Source organism: Pezoporus occidentalis, unplaced genomic scaffold (genome assembly GCF_034315485.1).
Source record: "Pezoporus occidentalis ecotype Australia unplaced genomic scaffold, CSIRO_AGI_Poc_V1 ctg159, whole genome shotgun sequence".
Classification (NCBI taxonomy): Eukaryota; Metazoa; Chordata; class Aves; order Psittaciformes; family Psittacidae; genus Pezoporus; species Pezoporus occidentalis.
This window is the reverse complement of record NW_026913415.1, coordinates 1350537-1361219: the sequence shown is the minus strand read 5'-3', so window position 1 is coordinate 1361219 and position 10683 is coordinate 1350537.

The window sequence follows — 10683 nt, the reverse complement described above, 5'->3', positions numbered from 1 at the left end:
GCACGGCGCACACCTTCAGGATTTGGGTCGAATTCGGCTGGTTTCGGTCTTACACAACGGGCTCGAAATAGGGGTCGGGCTTGTGGAAAGCCCTGATGGGCCAACGCGACGCAGTCCTGACCGCTTGCAAGGACCCCATTTCCCCCTAAAGGGACCCAATTCGCGCTGGTGACTGTCCCACGCAAAGGCCTGATACCAGGGTGAGGGCCTGGGTGAGCACCTTCATTCCCTCACAAAAGCTTTCAATAGGTTTCAAAGGGGAAACTGCCAAAAAAAAGGGAGTTTTCCCCCAGAACTTGTCTCTTTGTGACAATTTGGTGTTTGGGTTTGTTTGCCCTTGATATTGTCTCCTAAATGAGGCTGGATCCTGCACAAGAGAGTTTTAACAAGGAATAAAACCAGAGACCGGTTGGCAGCTCAGGGCTGGGAATTCTAAACAGAAAGGGGGGACATGAGGAGTGAATCCAGGGGGTCCCCATGCCTGCTGCCAGCTGGATCCAGCCCATGCAAACCATCAGCACACCGGGGCCATCGCTCCTCAGCATCACGGAATGAAGGGCCCGTGCAAACACAACAGTGGGGCTATGACACCTCCCCCCCCCCCCCCTCACCTTCCTACAGCCCCACACCCCAGAGGGACACATCCACAGGGCAGAAATGAAGCTGGGACAAAGCATCCCTCCATCCTTCCCTCCATCTTCCCCCACTCAGAAGCTGGAGCTGACACCCCAACCCAGCCACCCCGCTGCCCCTGAACCCCTTGTTCTCCCGGCACTTCCCTGTTGCTTTAAATCCCGGCCGTAGGGACGTGTGTTTTCCACGTGTAGATTTTTCCTTTTCCCCTTTCCCCCCCCCCTTCTGCCGCTTCCATTCCCAGCCCCGAACCTGGGGATGGAGCCAGGGGCCAACGCCAGCTTGGGCGCGGGGGATCCCAGCACCAATCCTTACCAGAGGGCCTGATTCCCCCCCCCGGGACACCCCCCAATTCCCTGCATCCCCCAATACTTTGCTTTCCCTTGCTCCCGCCCGCGCTCCTCCCTTCTCCCCGCAGGGACTGGAAATACCAGAGTTGATGTAATAGCAGCACAGAGCGCTGGCCAGGAAGGAAAGCCTGGCCTAACCTCCTCCTCCCACATCCCCACCGCCCCACGGCCGCCCATCCTCAGTGGGGACAGGGACACGGGGGGACTGGCAGCAGGTCGCTCCCCCCTGCATCACCCCAGCCCTGCACTCAGACAGGATTTGGGGTGATGTAAAGGGGGGACATGATGCAGTGATGGGGTCACCCCACACTGACGGGGGACAAGGAGGGGTGATGGGGGGGTCCCTATAGATTTGGGTAGAGGGTGAGGGGCTCGTGTGGCTCCGCACCCCATCCTGCTCCCCATGTGGCCACAAGATGCCACCGGGATGCTGTGGCCGAGGGGACAAGCTGCCAGCACCATAACCCTTAATGGGGAGGTTCGAGGACACGCAGGGTCCCACGGGGGGTCAGCATCTCCAAAGGGGATGCAGGAAGGGGGCGGCCAAAAGCGGGACCCCGGGCCACCAAAACGTGACACGAGTGTACGGGGTGGGGGGGGGGTCCCCACTCCCACTAGATGGTGCCAGCAGCCCACGCTGCGGTGCCACCGCTCCCGAGGTGACAGCGGCGGGGACAGCAGCAGCTTCCCCATCGCAGCCCCACAGAAACCCCTTCAGAGGTGGGGTGCGAGAAGGGGGCGCGGGGCTGCACCCCCTGAACCATTTCCACCCCCTCGCCTGTTTACGTGGGGGTGGAGGCGGGTGCCCCCTCCCAGAAGGAGCCCCAGTGCTGGGGGAACGGGGGCAGGCAGCCCCCGGCACAGCTCCAGTGCCTCCATCCCTTCCCACACTTCAAGCTGACCCCTCAGCCCTCCCATTCCGCCTTCCCTTTGCAGAAGTACTTCCCCACGCGTTGAATTCACTTCATTCCTAAGTAAATGAATTACTCGGTAACTTAATTACCTGCAGAGTAAAGTTCCAGTACTGTTATTTGGGATAACCGCTCATGTGAGCAACTGGGTGTCACCTTACTGAATTAATGGGGACCCACGGTCACTGTGGGGCACAGTGGCACAAAAGCTCCTCTGCCTCCATCCATGTCCAATGCACCCAAAAGCTCATCGCCAGCATTTTCCTGCCTCCTTTTAAATATGGATTTGCCAAGAATTTGGATTTGCCAGGAATCTGGATTTGGGGATTTGTCAGGAATTTGGATTTTGGAATTTGCCAGGAATTTGGAGTTTGGATTTGCCAGGAATTCAGATTTAATACGGATTTGCCAGGATTTGACTTCATTTTCCAAGACAGCCAGGTGAGGAGAAAAGGGGGAATTTAACCCAACTTAAATCTCTGCTTTCTTGCCTTCAAACAGGTTGGTTTAGGGAACATCAGGCTTCCCACAAGCAATTTTTAACAGTTTAGGGCAGAAATCCCCCTCTTCTCTCCGGTTCTCAGCATCCTAAAGACAGCCAAGCCCCAGGAGCAAACCAGCATCCCCCATCTCTTTGACCCTGGTGCTATGGGGACAAGCAGATGGGATCAAGCTGGTGACAGAGGACAAGGAGAGCCGCATCTCCCTGGCAAAGCCAGTCTCCTGCTATTCGTTTCCCCCCCAGAATCAGCCAAACTTAGAGATGCAACAGCCTCACCGGAGCAATTCCATGGGGAAACCTCTGGGATGGAGCAGGGAGGTCCCATCCTTGCCTGGAAACCGTCTTACACCACTGCTGCAGAGGAATCACCTCCTCTCGCCAGGATCCAATGGCTCTGCTCTCCCCAGACCCCAAAAACAAAGGAAAAAGGGGGAAAACACAAAGGGTAATCAAGATTGAGAGGAAATCATCAAAACGGCTCTTTGCCACATCCCTTTGAGTAAGCTAAGTCATGCTCTGAGTGTGCCAGGTCCTTCGGGATGGACCGCGGTGGAGCTGGGATGTCTCCTGCTCCATCCCTTCACCCTGGGTGGGAAACTGAGGCTGGGGGATGCTCATGCTCATGCTGGGACCTGAGCAAATCCCACCCAGCAGTTTGGCCTCTGCAGGAGGAGGAGGAGGAGGCAGGCACGGGAGCATCCTCCTCCTCCACACAACTCATCCCAGCTCCGCAGCTGTAAGAGCTTTCAGCAGGGGAATGTGTTTGCAACCCCATTTATCCACCAGCCTCCGTGGAAGGCTCTTCATTGCTTCCCTCTCTGCATCTCCATCAAACACTCAGCAGCCAGGAGGAAACAAGCCCTGAACTTCTCTGCCAACAGCTACAGGGGTCAGCTCCTATGAGTGATGCCTTCAAAAGCCCTTGGTCAAGCATCCGCTGCTTGATGTTAAGCATGGGGTGATTCCCAAGCCAGGGAAAGGGGCATTTGGCATCCCAGCCAGCAAACCTGACACAAAGTCCCCCCAAGCTTTGTATTCCCAGTATCCCAATAGGAGAAAGAAGAGCATGAAGTGATGCTATATATACAGCAGTGTGTAGCAAAGGGATTTGTTGGATCATTTCATCCCTAAAAGTCTTTTTTCCCCCAGGAATTTGCCTGGTATCCTATGAGAAGGGGTGAAAAAAATATTATCTGGGGTAATAAAACCTGAGCTTGGAGTGAGGTGGTTCCTCTCCTCCTTCCTCCCCAAACTGGGCAACACCACACATAACACAAAATTCCAGAGCAATCCCATGGAAAAATCTCTGGGATGGAGCAAGGAGGTTCCTACCCCACATTTGACCCATAGGTGGCTGGGGAGAGTCTGCGGGGGATGCTGGTCCTTCAAACGTGATGCTCCCCGTCTTGCTTTATGGTGGTCCTTCTTCAACGTGGTGCTCCCCTAACTTGCTTTAAGGCATCCTGGTTCATTTCTGAGCCCTCGCAGTGCTCCTTGCTCTCCACACTGACATTCCTCTACCACACTGAGCAATCAAAGGTGATTTTCTTCTCCTTCCATGTTCTTGATGGGGCTTATAATTAACTTGCTTCCGATTGGCATCCCCATCTGCATCTCCCTCATCAGAGGTGTCAGCAGAGTCCTTCAGGAACCTCACCTCTGTGGTTGGTTTTCACAGCCAAGCACAGCCTGGGATGCCAATCCAAGGGGTTTCTTCTCCCCAAGGATGTCCCCAGCGGATGCTGTCCCTCAGCATCCAGCCCACAGGGACATCCACAGGCAAGATGAAGCTTCATCCACATTCCAGCCTCCTGGTCCCAATCCATGCTGAGCATCCCATCTGGAGTGGCAGGGTGGTACCCAAAGGATAAATGCAGCTTCTTAGGTCAGTTTTGGTGGTTCAAATTAGCCTTTGGGGTGGGATCAGACATTGGGGAGGACATTGAAGGTGACCAGGGGAAGCATCCTTTCAATCCATGTGGCTGCCCTCTCCCAGCACACGTGCGGAAGCAGCAGAGGTTTCTCTTCGCTCTTGTCAATGGAATGAAGTTGTCATCGCCCTAATCTCAGCTGTTGTGCATGAGGAATGTTCCCTCCCTTATCTCACCAAAACTCCTGCCTCCAGTTTCCAGCCTGTTTGAATTGCTTTAGTGCTTTGCAGCCCAACCTGGCTCTCTGCTAAGCTGGGAAAATCCATCACATCCCTCAGGGGGAGAGTAAAGCCCGTGGAGCTTTTCCCAAAGGGCATCATCCTCTGCTCTCCTGAGCCTGGTCACCGTGACGGTCCCCAGGGGCAAGGCAGCCCTTGCTGGGGGACAAGGCTCACCCCAGACAGGGAAGATGGGGTGGACATCACCAAGGACATCGCTGGGCTCCTTCCCTTCCAGCCTTCCCCTTGCTGCCGTGGTTGCAGAGGGCTGGATACAGGGCAGGGGAGATCCTCACCCATCAGCCCCAGGGAGAGATGTGCTCTGAGCACAGGAGCATCCATCTGCTTCCTTCAGGAAGCCAGGGGAGAGGTTTTCCATCACCTTCCCACCTGGAGGCATCCAAGCACCCATGGGTGCTGCACCACTGGGTCTGGCAGCTCTGCCGTGCAGGAGGAGCACCCCAGTTACCAGCCAGCAGAGCCATGGGGAGGTTTTCTGCCTTTACAACATCACTTACTGATTTCCATCAGGTGAAACCAAACCGTTCCCACCACTCCCCTTCATTCCCTACCACCGAAGCTTCCAGCGTGGCAGCACCCAGGGAGCAAACAGCCCCAGCAGGACCCAGCTGAACGCCAGGCAACACCCTAAAATAACACAAACCCACTATTCCTATGGGAAAGTTAATGCTTATAGGGTATTAGGTCTTAATGCAAGCACCAAGGGTTTCCCTGCGCAGAGAGGGTGACCCAAGGTGGCTCTGTTGTCCCAGCATCAGCAGATGGCAGCCTCAGCAGCCTGAAAACCACCCACCGCTGTCTCACCCATCACTGCAGCATCAGTCAGAGGGCTCAGCATCCCCTTGGGGGGCGGCTCAGCCCCCTTCCAAGAGGTCCCAGCACCCCACCCCAGCACAGATGCTGGGTACCCCGCGGGCTTCGCTCATGGATGGCAGGAGATGGAATTAATTAGGGAGGCAGAGTGGATAATAACATGTTTTTTAAAGCATGTTGTTTGCAGCAGACTTCTCTGGAGTGGGTTATTTATAGGCTGTGTCTATAACCTAAATAAAGCAGCTGAATTGCACCGTGCTGCTCCGGGGGATGATGCTGGCTGGGGCCCGGGGGGCTCCAGATCCCCCAGCGATGCTCCGCAGGCACCCCCGCACCCCTCCATAGGTGCAGCAGTCAAAGCAAGTCACCAGCTTGAGGACCCTGAGAACCTCCCTCTCAGCAGGAACACCACGTAAGTGGGTGGTTTGAGGACCCCTGTACCTCATCCCTCCCATGGGACCCTGAGGAGGACGCGATGCTCACCATGAGCTGGACCAGCTGCTTCCCCATGGCTTCATCCCAGCGCTGGGCTGCTGCAAACAGGGAGCAGGAGCCAGGGCCACACACTCTGAGTGGGGCAGAGATGGGGCAAAGCTGTTTCCAGACCCTGGGAAAGGGGGCTCAGACACCTCAACCCCAGCTCACCCCAATGGGAACCTCACCAGCAGGGATGCTGCAGTCACCTCCCCACACCAGGAGCAATGAACCTCTTCTTCGCTGTGGTCTTCCTCCTCCTCCTGCTCACCCTTTATCCCCTCTGACTGCTCTCAGGTGTTAATGCCTCCCTTGGGTTTAACCCATTGCTGCCCTCCTGCCCGCAGCTACCTGTGTTTTGGGTGGGTTGGGACAGTGGTGGCACTTGTCTCCATCAGAGGGTTATCCCCAAACCTTGCCAAGATGCTGTGTGCTTGCAATGGGATCCCCCCCAGACCTTCTCACTGCTGGGGTCGTGAGCATCCTCCCCTGTGCCTCAGTTTCCCCACTCACCTCCAAACCACCAGTGGGAAGCTGAGCGGAGGGAAGGGTGGATAAATAAACCCCACCACATCCCCTGTCTTTCCTAGAGCTGCTTTCCAAGGGAAACACCACCCACAGCCGTGACAAATGTCTTTGTCTGGCTCACAAGGGGAATAGCTGACACCCAGAGCGCGGTGCCTGCTTGCACTCTGGAGTGGTAGGTGTATAAATATATAGTGAATAAAATGAATAGTTTTGTTTGTTCTGCTCTTATCTAATTTAATAGCTTCTGGGTGAGCAATTACTCCCTTTAACAAGAGCAAATAAGCAGCATTAGTGTAATTGGTAGAGTATTACTCTGCTTTATGCTATATAATGCAGCATTAGCACTTACTCTTAAAGGAAAGGTTTCTGTTCCTCTCGAGGTTGGAGGGATGCTCGGTGTGGGTTAACCCTGGTTTTACCCACAAAACCCCAAACTCAGTTCCTTTTTGCCATTCCCAGTAAGGAAAAGCTGGTTTTATTCCCCCCTTAATGCTTGCTGCAGGATGAAATCTCTCCTGGATGAAGGGTCAGAGGCCTCGCTATGGGTCTGGCTGCATCTCACAGTGATGCTCATCCTCTCTCCCAGCCAAACCAAGGCTGAAACCTGCCTGGGCAGCCCCAAAACCTCATCCCTGCACATGGGTTTTAAAGAGAAGGGGAGAAAATGACCTGTCAAGAGAGCAAGAGAAATCAGCCCATCATCTCCGGCCAGCCCGGCTGTGTACACAGGCTTAAATAGGCATTAATGCATCCCTTCCTGCCTGACATCATATCTGGGTTAATGTCTTCGCCTGCACACTCCATGATGGACATCTCCATTAGGAGCAATAGAAAAAGTGACAAGAGCTGTCTGGGGAAAGGGAAAACAAGAGAGAAATTGGCTTTTGGGATGGGGCGAGGTGGAAATTCCATCTCAGTCTCTTCATGTGCTCTGCGGAGGAGGAGGAAACAGAAGCGGCAGCTCCAGATCCGGGTGTGTGTGGAGAAGGAAGTGGGAAATGGGAGATAACCCCCCCCAGTCAGAGCAGTCTGGGGGGGTTTCCTGCCCCTTTTCTTCTCCAGTAACCACAAATCCTTCTCCCCACATCCCTTGGAGCTGCTGCATCTTTGCCCTATGGAGGAGGTGTTTCCTCCAGCTGTCCATCCCTGGGAAGCAGAAGTAAAGGTCCAGCTCCTCCCGGTGCATCCTGTTCCCCTTTGAAACAGCTCCCAGTCTTTCCAGTTGACCTCACTGGTCTTGGGGAAAGGACCTGGGAAGCTGGAGGCCACTTGCCCCAGCTGTGCCTCAGTTTCCCTCCCTGTGGAGAAGAGAAGGGGGAGGAAAATGGGACATGAGGACAACTTGAGTGGGTTCAGAGGGGAAGGGATGTAGCATCCATCCCGTCCCTTCACCCACACCTCCTCTCTGGGTGCGGAGCACCTTTAGCCACTCCATCGCATCTCATCCTCCCATTCTATCATCCCATCCCAGGGACCCACTTTGGTGCACAGGGATGGGCTGAGCCTGACCATACATACATGGTGTTCCCCTGGAAAGGAGGAGACAATCCCTGTATTTGATGTCCCCCATGGTGGCCCTGCCCCTCACTAAGGAAGGAGCAGCCAGTTGGCTGCTCTAGCAAGGAAGCTATTGATGGGGGAACAAAATGAAGGATGAGGAGGAGCTGGGAAGGATGGTTTAACCCCATCATAGTGTCTGCCTACAGGAAGAGCGGCCCATCCCAGGTTCTGTGCCAAGAGAGGGATGGTTGGTAAGCAGATGGATTGGTCTGCAAAGGGCATCATGGAGTGAACTGGTGCAAACTCATCCCTGGCAGCACCCAATGCAGCCCTGAAGATGTGCCTGAACCGGGATGTTTTGTCACTGCAGGGAAGGGTATGTCTCAGATGCAATGAAACACGAGGCTGTGGCTCCTGTTACCTGCAGTGGAGACCCAAAGGGACCCATCACACACCCCCAAAACCAACAGCACCCCATGAAAGGGCCTCTTCCAGTCCAAACTGCTTTTCCCCTTTAAACCACTTCCCAGGGTTAGCTCCCAGCTGGTGCAAGGCTGATTATCAACACGCTCTCATTTATCCTGCAAAGCCACCTCACGTCCGCCCATGCCAGGGCACCTAAACCCAGCCCAGAATAGCATCAACCCCAAAGCGGCTCATGCCCATTGACTAACAATGTTAATCCTCCAGAGACAAAGAGAAACCAACCTTGGGGGTCAGGGAGTTTCTGTTACAAGATCAAAGCTGCCTTCATTTCAATGAGAGCAATTTATACTCCGCTAAATACACGGAGCATCCAATGGGGCTGGCTGAAAGAGGTTTGGAACACCCAGGAACTGGCTGCTGGGGTTTGGAGGGCAGCACGTCGTGGGCAGTGCAGGTCCATCATGGAGCAGATGGATGCAGAAATCACTTTGGTCAAGTTAAGAAAGGCAAACTTTGCAGAGAGAGGGGGATAGCTACGTGACAGGTAAAACAGGTAATCCAGAGCAAGGAAATGAGGTTTCAGGTATGGAGCCTGTGTTTCAGCAGCAAACTTCCGGCAAAGAGATGGGGTGTGAATGTTCCAGACCTGGGATAACGCTTCTGTAAGTGGAGAGCTCCCGCTTTGCTGCTATGGATGCTGAAATGCACAATGTGGTGATACCCATGCTGCAGAGCCCGACGGATCCTAGGGCTTTCCCAGAGCAACCTGTCAGCCCCTTCTCACCCTCCTGGTGGAACCAGAGGCAGCCCATGGAAAAGTAACCTCAGGAGCTGAAGCATCACCCAGGGAAGGGCAATTCCCCAGGGACCCATTCCCCTGTGCATCCAGCTCAGGGTGACATTCCCATGATGGAGCTGCTGCTTGTTCCTCCTCACCAGCATCCCAGGGGGAAAATCCCAACCCCAAAACCAAATCCCTCTGCACTCAATGTGCTCTGAGACAGGTAGGGAAGAGGAGGAGGAGGAAGCGAAGCAGCGAGGCTCGGGAAGCACGATCTTGTTAGATAGCTCAGCAGGGACACAGTGTAATCAATCCTAACGAATTCGTCATGGAACAACCCCTTGGTTGGTTTGGGATAAATCAGGAGCTGGCACCTAATGGCATCATCATGAGGAGGGAGCAGGTACCTCCTTATGGCAAGTGCGTTCCCGGGTATCCAAATCCCTCCCAAAGCTGAGGTAGGGAGTGGAATGGCGATGCCCAGGGAGGCATGGCCAGCTCTCATCTTCCACAACCTCCTCCAGGAAAACAAGGCTGAGATCTTCCCAGATTTCAGCCAGGGGGTGAAGTCACTTGAATAAATGAACACGGGGCCATTTGCTCTGAATTCTTGCAGGGATCAGCTTTTGTCCCTCTTCTTGCAGAAGCACCATCGCAAACTAAGCCAGCACTGATGTAACTACATTGCTCAGCCTTCCCCATCTCCTCTCACCCTCAGCACAAGCAACGAGTTCCCTCTACAAGACAATTCTTGCCCTAAGGAATGCCCCGTCCATCTGAAATAGGAAGCATTAAAAATCTCTCCTGTTCCAGCTGGAGAACAATGCTTGGCTTAAAATACATGGGGATAAACATGCTTGGATGTCTCATGAAGATGAGGAGGGATGTCTATGATTCATCACCATGCTCTGCCTTGTCAGATGTCCCAGACCAGCAAAAGAATAACAAAACATCCACAGCACTGCCAGCTCTTCCTTGCCGGAGCCTGGGAACCGCTGCTTTCAGCATTCCAAACAGCCCTGGACTGGGATGCTGGGCTTTGGGTACCTCTGGCATCCCAGTGCATTCAGTGCGGGAAGGCTTTCCTCCCCGGAGGCTTTCCCAGCTTTCCTCTCCTCCTCGTCTTATCTGCTAAAGAAAGCATGTCAGGCAGCATTAGCTCATCCTTCCCCTGATCCCTGCCCAGAGAGCATCCCTTGCAAAACAGACCTCTCCGTGTCAGCACAAGTGTCTGGACTGATAAAAGCCGTTCCGCGGCAACGGCTCCGTATGACCAGCCACTGGATGCTCCCAAACCGATGAGGACCTTGAACACATCATCAGATGTTCTGCGCCGCCCGCCAGCCTGCCTGAGGATGGATGAATTCCTCAAGCTCCCTGGGGCCTCCTCTTTGTCCTTCTATAACCCTCGTTGAGATTTATGGCCCTTCAGTGGCTTTCGTCCTTCTGGGGACCGGACAAAGTCCACCCTTTCTTAGCAGTTTGGGGTCTATTTACCCATTCCCCATATCCTCGGTGCTGGCCTGGCTACATGAGGATAGAAAAAGCAAGAGGATCCTGGATGCTGCTGCCCAGCATCACTTAGGACAGTGTGG